The sequence below is a fragment of the Schistocerca cancellata genome, chromosome 6 (genome assembly GCF_023864275.1).
Source record: "Schistocerca cancellata isolate TAMUIC-IGC-003103 chromosome 6, iqSchCanc2.1, whole genome shotgun sequence".
NCBI classification, from domain to species: domain Eukaryota; kingdom Metazoa; phylum Arthropoda; class Insecta; order Orthoptera; family Acrididae; genus Schistocerca; species Schistocerca cancellata.
In genome coordinates, this window is record NC_064631.1 from 47,507,101 (window position 1) to 47,524,161 (window position 17,061).

Below are 17,061 nucleotides of genomic sequence, written 5' to 3' on the forward strand. Positions count from 1 at the left end.
TGTCTCATTTCCTAATCTAATTCCTTCAGCATCACCCGACTTAATTCGACTACATTCCATTATCCTCGTTTTGCTTTTGTTGATGTTCATCTTATATCCTCCTTTCAAGACATTGTCCATTCCGTTCAACTGCTCTTCCAGGTCCTTTGCTGTCTCTGACAGAATTACAATGTCATCGGCAAACCTCAAGGTTTTTATTTCTTCTCCGTGGATTTTAATACCTACTCCGAATTTTTCTTTTGTTTCCTTTACTGTTTCCTCAATATACAGATTGAATAACATCGGGGAGAGGCTACAACCCTGTCTCACTCCCTTCCCAACCACTGCTTCCCTTTCATGTCCCTCGACTCTTATAACTGCCATCTGGTTTCTGTACAAATTGTAAATAGCCTTTCGCTCCCTGTATTTTACCCCTGCCACCTTCAGAATTTGAAAGAGAGTATTCCAGTCAACATTGTCAAAAGCTTTCTCTAAGTCTACAAATGCTAGAAACGTAGGTTTGCCTTTCCTTAATCTTTCTTCTAAGATAAGTCGTAAGGTCAGTATTGCCTCACGTGTTCCAGTATTTCTACGGAATCCAAACTGATCTTCCCCGAGGTCGGCTTCTATTAGTTTTTCCATTCGTCTGTAAAGAATTCGTGTTAGTACTTTGCAGCTGTGGCTTATTAAGCTGATTGTCCAGTAATTTTCACATCTGTCAACACCTGCTTTCTTTGGGATTGGAATTATTATATTCTTCTTGAAGTCTGAGGGTATTTCGCCTGTTTCATACATCTTGCTCACCAGATGGTAGAGTGTTGTCAGGACTGGCTCTCCCAAGGCCGTCAGTAGTTCCAATGGAATGTTGTCTACTCCGGGGGCCTTGTTTCGACTCAGGTCTTTCAGTGCTCTGTCAAACTCTTCACGCAGTATCGTATCTCCCATTTCATCTTCATCTACATTCTCTTCCATTTCCATAATATTGTCCTCAAGTACATCGCCCTTGTATAGACCCTCTATAACATATCGAAATTACTTTCAGAGCTGACAACGAAGTGATATACATTTAGAGCAAAAGAAACTGGTACACCTGCCTAATATGGTGTAGAACACCCGTGAGTACGCAGAATCGTCGCAACTCGACGTGGCATGGACTCGACTAATGTCTGAAGTAGTGTTGTAGGAAATTGACGCCATGAATGCTGCAGGGCTGTTCAAAAATCCGTAAGAGTACGAAGGGGTGAAGATCTCGTCTGAACAGCACGTTGCAAGGCATCCAGGATATGCTCAATAATGTTCATGTCTGGGGAGTCTGGTGACCTGCGGAAGTGTTTAAACTCAGAAGTGTGTTCCTGGAGCCGCTCTGTAGCAGCTGTGGACGTGTGGGGTGTCGCATTGTCCTGCTGGAATTGTCCAAGTCCATTGGAATGCACAATGGACATGAATGGATGCAGATGATCAGACAGGATGCTTACGTACGTGTCACCTGTCAGAGTCGTATCTAGGGCGTATCAGGTGTCCCATATCGCTCCAACTGCACACGCCCCACACCATTGCAGCGCCTCTGCCAGCTTGAACAGTCCCCTGCTGACATGGAGTGTCCATGGGTTCATGAGGCTGTCTCCATACCCGTACACGTCCGTCCTCTTGATACAATTTGCAACTAGACTGGTCCGATCAGGCAACATGTTTCTAGTTTACGCCGGCCGCGGTGGTCTAGCGGTTCTAGGCGCTCAGTCCGGAACCGCGCGACTGCTACGGTCGCAGGTTCGAATCCTGCCTCGGGCATGGATGTGTGTGATGTCCTTAGGTTAGTTAGGTTTAAGTAGTTCTAAGTTCTAGGGGACTGATGACCACAGATGTTTAGTCCCATAGTGCTCAGAGCCATTTGAACCATTTGTTTCTAGTTTTCATCAGTCCAGTGTCGGTGTAAAGCTTTGTGTCGTGCAGTCATCAAAGGTACACGAGTGGGCCTTCGGCTCTGATAGCCCATATCGATGATGTTAATGGTTCGCACGCTGACACTCGTTGATGGCCCAGCATTGAAATCCGAGCAATTTGCGGAAGCGTGGCACTTCTGTCGCGTTGCACGATTCTCTTCAGTCGTCGTTGCTCCCGTTCTTCGCAGTTATCTTTTTCCGACAGCAGCGATGTCGAAGATTCGATGTTTTTACCGGATTCCTGATATTCGCGCTAGACTCGTGAAATTGTCGTACAGGAAAATCCGCACTTCATCGGTGCCTCGGAGATGCTGTGTCCCATCACCCGTGCGCCGACTGTAACACGTCGTTCAAACTTACTGAAATCTTGATAACCTGTCATTGTAGCAGCAGTAACCGATCTAACAACTGCACGACACTTGCTGTCTTATATAGGCGTTGTCGACCGAAGCGCCGTATTCTGCCTATTTACATATCTATGTACACTGCTGGCCACCGTAAATGCAACACCAAGAAAGACAAGAGGTAACACAACAAGATTTATTTTGTAGATAACATGTTGACCAAGTATCAAATGATTACGTTTACAGACGTCTGTGACATGTGGTTCCTGCCAGAATCAGTAGCCAGAGTAGCCGCCATTGTTGGGGATCACCGCTGCCACACGTCTCGGCATTGAGTCAAAGAGACGGTGGATGTGTTCCTGGGGTACAGCAGCCCAAGCAGCTTCCACACGTTGCCAAAGATCATCTGGTGTGGCAGCTGGGGATGTAATCTGGGTCACTCGTTGAGCAACCATGGACCACATGTTTTCTATCGGTGAAAGATCCGGAGAGCGAGCCGGCCAGGGAAGCAATTCAATCTGGTTATTGACGAAGAACCTTTGGACAATGCGTGCTACGTGTGGTCGCGCATTATCCTGTTGAAATATGGCTGTGGCTGAGCCGTGAAGGTAAGGAAGGACAACTGGCTCCAGCACTCGGATATGTAGCGCCGGCTATTTAAAGTACCGGCAATGCGTACTAGAGGCGTGCGAGAGTAATATCCAATACCGCCCCATACCATAATACCCGGTGCAAGACCAGTGTGGCGGTGCATAATGCAGCTGTCCAGCATCCTCTCTCCACGGTGTCTCCACACTCGAATCCGACCATCGTGGTGCTGCAGACAGAAGCGTGCCTCGTCAGTAAAGACAACGTCATTCCATTCTGCTGTCCACATCCGTCTGTCATCACACCAATGGCGACGGAGACGTCTGTGGTTCTGCGTCAATGGTAGACGAAGCAATGGACGTCTTGCGGACAGACCACTCTGCTGTAAACGGCGTCGAATGGTACGCGCAGACGCTGGATGATGCGTTACAAACGCAATGTGCTGTGCTATGGTTCGGGATGTCATTGAGCGATCCGTCACTGCCACGCGCACAATTTGCCTATCAGCACGTGCAGTGGTGCACCGAGGTGAATGCGATCGACCACGTCGGTCTGTCGTACCCTCCTGCATCCAACGGTCACATATCCGCATTACAGTTGTTTGGTTTCGTCCAACACGACTAGCGATTTCTCTGTATGATAATCCACAATCTCGGTAAGCCACTATCCTTCCTCTGTCGAACTCGGATACTTGATCAAAAGATGTTCGCTGTTGTCTACGAGGCATAACTGATCGTCTTGTGAAACAACCACAAGGTTAACACACGTGCCGAACGTACACTCGTCGAAATCGCCAAGCCTTAAATGGCACTATGAGGTGGCGCCACAGGCGCGCGTGATGTGCGTATGCGCTGAAATTCTAATCAGTTGCATATCTCATCGCTGCAAACCCATGGTGTAAATTTCACTTGATTCGGATGCTTCCTTCAGGGTGTTGCATTTACGGTGGCCAGCAGTGTATTTAAATACGCATGCCTATACCAGTTTCTGTGGAGTTTCGGTGCATATTTCCATTCTAGATCTAAACAGATTTTAAAAGCTGGTGGCATTTCGCACTGTGGTGTACTCGAAGCTGCAGACGCAGACTGACTTATGTCCAGCGGTAAATTTATCTGTGTGACAGTTATTACATCAGTGTTGAAGTTTTATCAACAAAACATGTAGTAACTGTTAACATCAGTTTACAGAAAGAGTGAGTACAAATGAATTTAATAATGATCTGCGGTATTGACCAGAGATAGCAGTGCCACACCATAGTTGGCGACGCACATTGATACTGCCGACTTTATTAATCTCTCTGCCATCTGCAACGACGAGTAGGAGAGGCTGGAGAAGACACGCCCCCTCTCTCAGTACAGCATAGACCTCGCACGATGGTCATTATAGAGCCGAGCATGGAAGTGTTCTGCCTCAGTTCGTGACCTCAGCACGTCAGCATCATCGAGTAGGACTAATGAGTTATTCACGTCTCTGATGGAAATGTACTTTTGTAAATGTTGAACATTGTCCTTAAATGGAAGAGTTTGTTAATTAGTGCATTAAGCGATGCTTTAAGTCAGTGACACCTGTCAATTATCAAACTCTCCTGTGACAAAGGACTGTATCAAGTTAACTAAATCTTTTTATCACACATGTAATTAATTGAACTAATATTTCATATGTTGTAGGGCAGATGAGCCATCTCCTAGAGCAAACAAGGAACCCACATGTTATGACCGGACGATTGTAATTTCATGTGGTCATAACATGTTGAATGTCTAGTCTGAAAAGGAAAAACTGGTTTTCTTTCTTTTACTGACATTGAAATATATATGACCGTTTCTTTTATCGGCATTTTTTGCGTGGGATCAGTTTAGCTTGCGACAATGTGAAAGAGTAGAAATTCAAGTTGTCGTTAGGTAACGGCCAGTGACTTTGTTTCATGTTAATTTGTGTTCTGTTTTCAATGCTGTTAACGAGATTCTAAACTGAAGTAAAATAATCGCAGGCCATTCTGATGTTGTTAATAAATCTGTATCATGCACCCACCACATGTCTGTTTTCTGAAAATGTTTTCAGCATTGACAAACTTTAACGTTTGCCACTACTGTTTCTGATCAACGACCTAAACAGCTCCCATACAGATGAGACAATCCGTCCTAATTTTTGCGTTTTCTGTTACAGTTGATTATATTAATTCTTCTGTCCACGCAGTAGTTAATTTCTAATAGACATTTTCCTCGACAGCTGTGGCTTTCTCCGTCTCTGCAAACAGCGGGGATCTTGAAATGTTGGGTTAGCATGTATACATTCCTATCTGTCTTCTGTGTGTTCATCTTAATTCATTATCAGATCTCCGGCAGTCACTTGTTCCGGTAAATTGTGGCGAAGCAAGATCTGTCACTACTTACACGCAAGTGGCTATACTGCACGACTGTAACTGTACAATCATGACGAGTCAGCAATGGTACTAAACCTCCATCATTTTCTGGAGATGGATTTTCAAACTGAGAGTCTTTGTTTTTCAAAAGTTACATTTGCAGAAAAACTGCAATGTTTCCCTGGATTTCGATAGTTAATAATTTGAGCCCAACAGGCAATAACTAATTTCATTTTCCAAAACAGGACCTATAATTGCACTAAAAAAATAATGTGACTTCACATTCCTTGTGAAAAAGAAATGCGAAATGCTGCTGTCTAGTCTAATTGTGCCTGGCAGTCAGAGTAGGTATTATTACGACACAATGCAGGGGATACTTCTCTATGGTGTGTACAAACCTTCAAGCTGTGATGGTGCTGCAACAAATATCTCTTTGTAACTCTGTTAAAAATTAATTTAGGGTTGACAGCTACGAAGGGCGTAGTGGGGTGAGGAGTTGCCACTTTGCAATGTACAGTTCGGGAATTTCGCTTTGTCCCTTTTAAGTTCATCGTGTGTTCTCCATCTCCTAGCCCACCGTATTCTGTCTTGCTTACCGCCATTGACGCATTCAAAAACGCATTTAGGAACTGTCATGCACTCGACCATTTTTTAAGGTGAGTACATATTATATTTAAAACTGTTTGCAACTCTTAAAAGTCGTTATATTTGACGTCCCGCGTAAGGTTTGCAAGGACAGGTTGTGACGCACCTAAAAATTGGAACGTCCCGCGAAAATCGTGCACATCTTGCAACACTTTCTGTAGTAGCCTGTCCCCACTAGCGCCTGTGTGCCTCGTTGGTTAGGAGCCGCCACCTCAATTGAAATGAAATGAGATGTCGTGTGGCTAGGGCCTCCCGTCGGGTATATTTATACCGGTCGCCTGGTGCAAGTATTTAGGAGACACCACCTCGGCGACTTGCGCGTCGATGGGGATAAGAGGATGATGATTATGATGATGATGATGATGATGATGATGATGATAACAGAACACCCAGTCTCTGAGCGGAGGAAATCTCCGGCCCAGCCGGGAATCGAACCCGGATTCTTAGCATGGCATTCCGTCGCGCTGACCGCTCAGCTGTCAAAGCGGACGCCACGTCAATTGAAATACAGATAAGATAATTTTTACTTGTTCACAAATATGACTGTTGCCAAGGTGGTGAACGTAGCGTTTTTACATCAGATAATTGTATTCTCAGTATCACTGGACCGTAATTTACCATGAGACTAAATTTACCCTTGTTCTGTTGATCATAATCTTTTATATTTTGACACTATTGGACCAGATATTTAAATTTAGTAGCGCTTTCTGGGAACTGACTGAGAATGGACCCTGATAAACTGTTTTACTCTCTTACACTTCTACCAACATATATAATATAAAGGCGAAATCGATATATTTCAGTCGAAATTTATCACGTAGGTGCTAAAACACATAGGGGCGTTAAGGGTAGTACTATTTTTAATATATCTATGATTACATGTGAAATCACTACATAAATATGACAAAAGAGAGAAAATTATGATATTGTAAACAAATATTTGTTGCTTAACTACATATGTGCTAGATACGACGTCCTGCTAACCGGTCCATCGCACACATTTACGCATTGCCGAGTTACCACGGAGTAGATAAAACCAGATACGTGTGTCATATTTTACATCATTGAACAGTGAACACTAAACCAAGGATCGTTTATTTGTACTTGGACAGAATACTGAACAAATAAGTGGGACAAGAAACAAGCACCAAAGAGATGATACATAGCAGAGAATCATCATCTGCAGCTTACAAAATTTTACTAGATAACTTCGAACAGTACGTTTTATTGCTTTGTTGCATGTGAAATCATAGCAGGGTAGAATTTTTTAAGTATATGCTTATCAGTTTTTTGCTTCACTTTTTTATTCGATTCTTTCCCTATCCATATATAAATACAGCATGTTTGCACTAAACATAGAAATGTTTATTAGGAAAGTGGCAAACATACGTCGGTCGCTCGAATCTGGGAATACCTGTTTTTTCTGTCGTCAGGAATAGGAGTAAAACTACAAATTAATTTGTAATTATTTTCGCCTTACAGATATTTTATCACTGGAATTAATTAGACCTTTACAGTCTAATATTGTTAAGTTGCGAATGTGAGACTAGTGAAAAAAAAAACAAAAAAAATCAAACTTTAAGTTAAGAATTTTGTTTTATGTGTTGTTTAAATCATATAAATGCATAAAGACATCGAAAATTCTAAATTCGAATTTCAAAACGCTAAATTTATTTGCTTATTTCATATAGCCCTAATTATCGGAATAACCTATTAGCGTGATCAGTTAGTCGGTAGCTGTAACTTAGAAATAATACGAGATACGCGTTTGTGCTGTCGAACCACACTTTTCCTACTGCGCCGTGACGTATCGAACGTGCTCCCCACCACTGTTGTGGTGCTCCCACCACTGTTCCTGGCCGCGCTCTACTATGTCGCTGTTTGCTTCATTTAACATGTTTTTCGGATTTTTTTTCTTTAACGTGTCCTGGGTCCCCTCCGCCGAGTAGTTCTGATCTGCACGGTAATAAATCCAACTGCACAAGCGAGATTGGTCGCTTTTCTTTTTTATAGTTCGTACTGAGAAGGCTGTGTCAGCCACGTGTCTCCAGCGCGACCTACCCTTTCGGGAAGCGGGTGGCTTCTGAATCACCGAGTTTTCCCAGCGCACCCTGCGTCACTTGATTCCTAGAGGTAGTCGACAAGTCCGAAGCAGCTGCTACACGACAAAAGAAGTGTCTGTAATTGAGCTGTACATAAATTTCTAACCCTTATGTAGCAAGTGTACACTAATGTTCCCAAATATGCGACTATATCACAAAATACGTACAAGGCAGTATACAAATGATTATGATTACCCAACTGTCAAAAGTGTGTGGAGGTGAAACTTGGGCGATAAACAGTCCAACAAGAGGAGAACAGAAGCTTTCGAAATGTGTGCTACAGAAGATTGCTTAAGATTACACAGGTAGATCGGATCTTTACTGAAGAGATAAGGCACTGAATTGAAGGGAAAAGAACTTCATGGCGCTTGGGAAGTAGTCGTCGTTCTTGCACATTTTTCAGCGCTTGTGGCTATGTGTTGTCCTGCTGAAAAATGGCGTGAAGAGCTTCGTGAAGAAGGAACAGTATCTCGGCCTCCACATCATTCATGTCATGGGTACTGGTGTGCATATCTCCCTCAATGGGTAGGAACAACGACTGCTTGATGTATGCAATCGCATCCAGTCATGATTGGTGGTGGTTATCTCTGCTTTTCAACCCAGCCATGTTGTCACAACGATGGCACGTTGAAGCAGGGCTTGTCCGAAGACACTGAATTTTGCCAATGACGGCAATCACATGCATTTTACAGTCCGAGGCGTTTGGTGCATCTGCACTGTCTCTGTCAGAATCAGACGCAGACCTGGAGGCGGAGGGGGGGGGGGGGGCTATGGGGGCTGCAGGCTCCTCCCCAGAACTACACCTTTCAGAAATAACGGTCTCGAAAATTTTCTCGGTATTGTGGTTGGTATTATAACACATTAAGAAAACAGCTTCGTTTGTACTCTAGAGTGTTTGGAGTGGCGAAACAGAATTTCTATGAGCTCAGCTGCCACTCCCCCCCCCCCCCCCCCCAAATTCGTAGATTCGACTCTGGTCATAGTCCACCACATAACCCTATGTAGTACCCAGAGCGCCCTAAAAACATGATATTTAACGCTTTGTATGTCATTGCATGGCAACATAAATGCTAGTAGACGATATTGTCAACTTTGTTGAAGAGAGGACTGCAATGTATGACACTTGATTTTATGAATTACACGTTCTTAAAGATTTTGCTATCATGGTTGCTAATTCATCGATTTCTACCATATCTCCTGGCTTGGTATGCACGACAACGGAATTGCGAGACTAAATCTCAAGTGAAAGAAAACTGACTCAGTTTTCCGATCGTCCTGTCGATGCCCAGATCACATCAAAGTTTTGAAATTATATATCAGAAATAACGCAGTTTTTTGCACCAGTTCGAAAATAGTTAATTTTGCTCTTCTCGAGGCATCAGAAACATCCAGTATAATAGTCTTATATGAACGCAGAGTAGTACAGTATTTATATTGTGTTCTAGTGACACTTCGTGGCAACCACGTTGTTAGCCGAAAACGAAGTAAGAGTATTGTGGTTGGCACCCCCAGACAGCTGCAGTTTGACGTCCAGTGACAGGCTCTAAATTACTACGTTTACATCGAGCTCCCTAGTTTTCGTAAACAACTTCCAGTTCTGAGTGATCATGTAAACGCATCTGTCTCGATTTTTGCACCCTTGTAAGCACTCCACTTTTTCTGAAACGAGCCAGGGTGGTCGGGTTGTGTCTTGTTTTTCAAAATATCGGCTAGTCTGGACGGAATGATATTTTGTGCAGCGAAGTAGAAGAAATGTTAGACTGAGAAGGGAGTAAAGTAGTCTATCTCCTCGGGAACCGAAACAGCTGATTGCCAGGGACCATTTTCGAAAAACAACTGACCATCGGAAAACACGCATTTGACCGGGCAACAAAATCGGATCAGTCATACCTTTAATGTCCACACGATACATCTTTCGTCGCAGACGCAGCAGAATACAAGGGCATGCACAAAAATTGATTGCAAGAACGTACGTACGGTTGGAAGTTCTCGTGTCCATCCACACGTTGCCTCCTTGCACAAGCAGTCTCCTATGAATTCCCTTCTTTGCTTGGGAACTGAGTCTCGTTTAGTGTAACGAAAAAACGACAGAAAAAGAAAACGCAAAAGCGGCTGTAGATAAAGAAGTATCTAAATAATAGAGATATGAGAAATACAAAATGATGACAATGTTTTCAGAAGATCACAGCGAGCGTTTATATTTTCTGTTTGGGAAACTGCAGCGATAAGGCTGACAATAAAATTTCATTTGCTAGTAGCAAGAAATTTTTTTCAAAACAAAGCATTTCAGTGATTACTTCGAAAACTCACATATACTAAAGGAAGGTTCGTAGTCGTGAAGGTTAATTAACTTTCAATACGTCATTTGTATTTTATTTGTTTACATATCTTTAATCATGAAGGATGATACTGTATGGAGATTAATATTCTCGGACTCGACAAATTTGGGAATGTCATAAACACCAGAATCCACTAGAACGAAGATGGTGTATTTCAATCTTGATTTTTTGCATCATGACGTCAGAGAGGATAAGCAACTGGGCGCGGCAGAAAGTCGTACTGGGCGCGGCCGGAAGTTGCGGGCTGATAAACCGCAATGGCGGTTGTTTATTTGTTTAAACTACACATTGATCTTGTCAAAAGCCGAGAAGCGATTCTTCTTGGTGTTGTAGCACTCTGGGATGCTCTCTGGGTACTCTGGGACTGTCTCTGGGTTACTCTGGGATCCTCTATGTAGTGTTTTTTTTTTTTATTTCATTCGTTCACCTTTATATTAATCATCCTTATCTCGTGAGATTTTTTTAAAACTATTTCTGTTTCTAGTAGTTTGTCGAGGAGCTACGCTTACTCCATAACTTATTTTGTTCAGATTGAAATGGTATTTTTTGAATACTAGAATATGTCTCAAACATTTAATTAAGGCTAAAATACATTAAGAAACAATTTTCTTTGTGTAATTAAATCTGTAAAGTAAGGAGAAAATGGCATGATTTAACGTAGGGAATGTATATTTCTGCTGTTCCGATAAAGAATGTTCCAGAAAAATGTTTAGACATTGAAACTTCGCGCTCTGTAAAGCAAATTGAAGGCAGTCGCCGTAATTTGTTTTTGGATTATATAAAAGCAGGAGCTGTGAGCGCTCTCTCTCTCTCTCTCTCTCTCTCTCGTTTGTTTTCGATGACTGTTTCACAAAATGTAAGTGTCGCTTTTGTATCTGTAATTTTTTGTTAAATAATTACGCTAATTTAATTACAATACCCGTGTTTGAACTAAGAACCTACTTCCTCTTCCATTAATGCCACATCTTAATTTATTATGTTGCATTTTAGAACTTTTTCAGGCTGCAGCGAAGGAGAGTTGCAGACGAATTGTTTGGTGGCCACAGCCGAACGCTACTAGTGTTCAATCGTCATTTACTTTATCAGACTTTTATTTCAGCGTCCCTGAGATCTCTCTCACAGATATTTTCTATCAGAATCCGGGCAAGGTAATTACGCAAACTGCGTAATTTTGAGATCGGTCACTGGCCTCTAAACAATGCTGTCGGTCAACATTCTCGTCTGTCTGATGGGAATCTGATGCTGAATGGCGAAATGCAATTTCATGACAAATTAAAAAAAAATTCTATGCACCATTTAGCCATTTCAGAAGCTTTGCCACCAGCAGAAGTGATTAATAAGTGTTACAATACTTCTTTATTTTTTAAGTATCAGTAATACAGGGTGTACATTAAGTCTGGGAACACTTTCAATTATTTCCTGCAGAAGAATTAAACATTGTACAGATGTCATACGCACTGCCCTTTGAAGAGAAACTCTGAAAGTTTTTTCTACAAACTACGAGTGACCCGGCAGGAGTCAATACGGTAATCGAATTCTTTGCATATACGTCCCTGCATGGCATTGTCGACTGTGGCAGGCGCTTCTCGTATTCTCTTCCGGAGCTCTGCTACATCACGTGGTAGAGGCGGTACATACGCCAGATCTTTAATGCGTCCCCACAGAAAAAAGTCACACGGAGTAAGATCTGGTGATCGGGCAGGCCATTTCATGAAAGCACGGCCGATCCATCTATGCGGCAGATCCGTATTCAAGTACCCACGAACTTCACGATGAAATTTGAATGGTTTCATAGACAGCTTCTGTCGCAGGACTTACCACACTGTCATTGGAGCCATTTCGAGTTCACGGAATGCACGGCGCACCGATTTCTTTGGACTCCATATGAATGTTTCTCGTACGCGCTCCACATTCACTTCACTCACACTGGGACATCCGCTTCTCTTTGCCGGGCACAAGCAACCTGTCGTAACGAATTTGTGGTAAATGGCCTTCCTTGTTGGTGCCTTCTAACCGTACTTAGTTCTAAACATTCGTTGAACAGCTGTAGGACACACTTGTTTTTGTCGAACTCCAACACACAGATCGTTCAAATGTGTGTGAAATCTTGTGGGACTTAACTGCTAAGGTCATCAGTCCCTAAGCTTACACACTACTTAACCTAAATTATCCTAAGGACAAACACACACACCCATGCCCAAGGGAGGACTCGAACCTCCGCCGGGACCAGCCGCACAGTCTATGACTGCAGCGCCTAAACCGCTCGGCTAATCCCACGCGGCACACACAGATCGCTTACTCAGCACCTGAACTCGCCATGTTTGCGACTAGCGCTGACTATCGGCAAATTACCAAACTACGCAGTGGCGGTATACATGAAAAAAAAAAGAAGAAAAAAAAGCTTTCATAGTTTCTCTTCAAAATGACGTATGTATGATATATGTACAATGTTTGGTTCTTGTGCACTAAATAACTGGAAGTGTCCGCGGACTTGATGTACACACTGTATAATAAGATGTCAGGTTCCTCGGTTGCTGTGTTTTTAAGTCGCTATAGCATAGTTCAGCACAGCACGGTTTTCATTCACACTTTTCATAAATCTCTGGTTTATTCTTCTCTGCTTTCCTACTTCGAAAGTTACAGTATCTTATTATTTACAGTAATATGATCGGAGACTTTTCGTCTAATACTTGACGCTCAGAGCAACACATCTCAAATTTTTATTCAAATAATCTTCAGAAGCGGCATTGCATTCGACTTTCTCCTTTATTTGTAATTATCTATAAACTAAAGCTTATCGATGACCCCAGCAAGAAGATAAATGGTTTTGATCTCCCTCGGAAGCTCTGGGTTGCCTTAAATCGCCTTAGAACAAGCGTGGGAGGATGCAAACATCTAATGAATAAGTGGGGATTGCGGAGAGTCCCGTGTGTGAATGTGGTGAAGTCCAGACAATGGACCACCTACTGGTGTGTGAAGTGGTAGGATATAGTGGTGAACTGAAGGACATACATTACCTGCCAGACCTAGCCATAGATTGGCTCAAAACTATAAGTAGCATTGTGTAGTGTTGTAATTTACTGGTGGATTGTAATGACACTGTAATATTTGCCTTGTATATGCCGAACGAATAAATAAAAATCTATAAAATTGAGCGTGCTTCCTATGGAGTCAATAGACATTATACATAAATAGCTTCGCGCCACAACCTCAACACACTACCCATTACATACACATGGGCCCCAGCTGCATGTCGTCTTCTAAAAAGCACAAAGATTGCCAACGAAGACGGGCAGACAGGCGTTTTATGCACTGCCTTCATTTCCAAGAAATTGCGTAGGCACAAAATCTCATGCGCATGCGCCTCTTGTGGACGCACGTTAACATAAACACAACACCGAAATACTGTTTGCGTCTTCCGGAACTTGTAGTAGATGAGGTTTGGTGGGCATTACCTGTAGCGGAAATAGATAAAGTGGAAATAACAATGTCCTGGAAGCACCTCAGAAAGTTTCTGAAACTGATCCACACATCTTTAGCGACAGCTTGGCGCAACAACATTGACGTTTTTAGTCAAGCAAGGGAGTGCAATGGACGCCTCCGCTACCGCCATCTCTCTGTAATACGCCACTTGTTTCTAGTACTTTGTTCCACGTACCCTCCGAGATTCAGTTCATTTGAACCAGTATATGTAAATGATGCCCTTTTCGCACGTGTTAGCACACTCCTCTGAGGGCTCACATACCTCACAGATAATGAACTAGTGTGTTCAGAAGTTTTCTGATTGGACAAGCACGTCTCTGGCTCGTGATGCAAGTGCGCGATATTGACACAGTTGTTTCCCTGCGCTACACCCACAATATAACTTAGGCCTTTTTGCGAGGTGTACGGAAGCAAAAACAATGTTATAGGAGAAAAATCGCCGTTATAGTTTTAAGTGTGGTTCGGCTGAGACCTAAGTTTTCCTTAAAGTTCGTCATCAAAAATTATGTTTGGGACTATTCAGAAGTTAAACTCCTCAGCAAGGCGAAAGAAAATGTCAGATCCCTTAATAATTATATTTATTTTATATACAAATACATATCAGGCACTACTAATTGATGAAAGTGATTTCATCGTTGGAACAACTACCGCAGCATAGGATCAGATTGAGTATTCATGCCTAGTCCGATATTCGCTTCTATAAGTGTTATAAACTAGTGACAATTTCTTCATCTTACAATGTAAGAATGAAAAATGCTCCTATGGTAGCACAAAAAGGCGAACATGTCCTGGGCAGAGTTAGGGATGTAAAAGACGGGAACTGGCTTTTCGTATTACCAGGCAGCTTCAAAGACGTTTAAGTCAGCACATCTTGAAATATTCGCGCTGTTTTGCTTGTTAGTACTCACGCCTTGCAATATAATGCATCGTGTCATGTAAAGTGACATGATACATGATGTCACCCTCCTAGGAATACATCCACCCTCAGAAATTTTAGGCCTCCATAAAAAAATTGTTGCTATTACGTTTATGCTCTGCAGCCATCTGATATTATGTATTGTTTACTATGGCTGGCATGCCTTCTCGATTTTGGGCACAAGATCGGAGACTTAAGCCTATAAATTGCAAGATGCAGGTGCGCTAACACCAAGCATCTGAGAGAGCTCAGTGAGCTGGGAAGTAGGGTTTACGAACTTTATTAGAGATACACGAAGTGGCTTCGTTTAAGCCGTGCAACGGAAACGTAAGCGACGTTGGTGAGTTAATACAAAACTGAGCGTTTGTGGATAGTGTAATTTCTTGAAGACGTAAAACAAAAGAGTGTAAGCTAAGGGATCGACAAGCGGTCTAGAGACTTTCCAATTGATCATTAATGGTTTTGACAAAGTGCATTGACGCAGGGAAATTTCCACTCCTGTAACGTTGGTAAATAGTGGTTACTCTTGGGTAGTAGCGTCGCGTATGACTGTTTCCATCCTTAATCGGAAGAACAATAGCAGACGGAGTGGGTAACCAGCAAATACTGCAGGCCTATAATTTGACGATTCACGGTCAGGCTTTTCTAACATTGGGATTCCGTGTTTTCACCCGACATTCTAGGCGTATAACGGTGCAATGTCAAGCGAGGTCGCGGGTGATAGCTTCGTTTACCTTCGTCAGAACGGAGTTAGTGTTCGATTCAGACTACCTGGCTGTCGACGAATCCCGAGGACGAGATAGGACAAAAGTATATCCGTGCCGTATTGCAACGTTTGCTTCCTCTGCCAGTAGATACGCCGACCAAGATGTACAATGTTTCAAACGGACGAAACTGCAACAAAATAACACAGAAGTGTTTGAAAGAGTACATTGTGCTGTACAGTATAAACATAAGAGAACACAGCGAACTACTTCAGCAAGTCCTGCTATTGTAAGCACTCATCGGCGCATTCTCATCCAAGGTCTCAAGAAACTCAACAAGAGTTGCTGAACAAATAAAATAAAAGTCGCAATAAGCCTGAAAGGAATGCGTTACAGGGATTTGATGAAGAAGAATGAACAGAGAGATGTCATGTTCCAAACAGACAAACAACTGAAATCAGGGCATCATGGTAACTTCAGTTGCTCTTGTGAGTTACAGTTTAAAGCACGCTCTATGTAGTGCCCAGTATTTCTGAGAAGCGACACCACTGCGTATCTGATGTAGAGAGAACAACGTCTGTTTTGGCATGACAGAAAGTATCCCTTCATCAGGTACAAAATTTCTGTTGCAGGTAAAGATTCAGATAGTCATGAATAGCTCCATTCACGACTCTTTTTTTTTTTTTGCGTGCAGTTTCTTGAGAATATTCACACATGTCATGTACTAAAATGTACGCAGTGATGTAACGTGATGGCAAATTGTTGAGGCTTGTGTGAGCATAATGTGATTTCGAATTTCGTTTCTGGACACTGTAAGGGAAAAAACAATTGACGCAGAACTTAAGTCACCGATAGACTAGAAAAGTAAGACAACATAACTTACACATTTTTATCTTTTTATCTATCGTATTTAAATTGAAATTCCTAAAATGTACGGCTGCGCTACCTCTCTTTCTGACACGTGCCAAAATGTGACCTTGTTTCGTATTCACGCACTTGGCTCATGGTCGCAAGATTCGCGGCACAAGAGACCTTCGGTTGTTTCCTCTCTCTCTCGTATTCAAGGAGAATTCGACTAAACTACATTTACTGTTAAAATTTACTTAGTGGATTTGAATATCCAGAGATTTTTATCGTTTAGAAACAGAAACTTGATTAAAAAGTCCGCGTAAGCATGAATTGTTATGCTGTTGTGACAGCAGACGCCAATGCCTGAGGGTGGGGATAGAGGAGGGAGAGTGCCATATCTTTCTTGTGAACTGCCGTATTCCCATGATACCTAGCTGTAAACAGCTGTGGAACTGCCACTAATGGCAGGTCATAATATGGGAGGCTGTCTGGGAAAGGGTTTGGGAAAGGGTAGGTTTGAGAAGTATTTGTTGTTGAAAGTATTATTTGAAGTGTTTTTGGATTTGTTTTCGTGTTTACGCAAAGAATTTGCTGTTGGTGATGTAGTGAATTCACTAGTGACACAAGCATCGGCGATCCTTTGTTCGTAGGATTTGTTTTGTTTGCCCGATTTGAAACTAGTGTTTGCAAATATCTGCTTGCCGACGTAGCACGCAATGACAGTTATCGTGTGATGTGTGTGATTGCAATTTAGACTGACGTGTGAAAATGTTTCTTAGTCTGTTGCGCTATTATAGGCGATTTATCATGAGT

The 17,061-nt window shown here is 42.5% G+C and overlaps 1 protein-coding gene across 3 annotated transcripts in view; it reads left to right on the top strand.

Annotated features, from left to right (window-relative positions):
• LOC126190656 (RB1-inducible coiled-coil protein 1) overlaps nt 1-17,061 on the top strand; it is a 329,494-nt gene that overhangs the window by 172,498 nt on the left and 139,935 nt on the right. The window contains exon 1 of one of the 3 annotated variants that reach the window (XM_049931086.1): nt 16,646-16,758. The exons of the other annotated variants lie outside the window; for them this stretch is intronic. The gene's annotated coding sequence lies outside the window, so the exon portion shown is untranslated. Of the gene's footprint in view, nt 1-16,645; nt 16,759-17,061 lie in introns of those variants that run through there. 3 annotated transcript variants of the gene reach the window in all.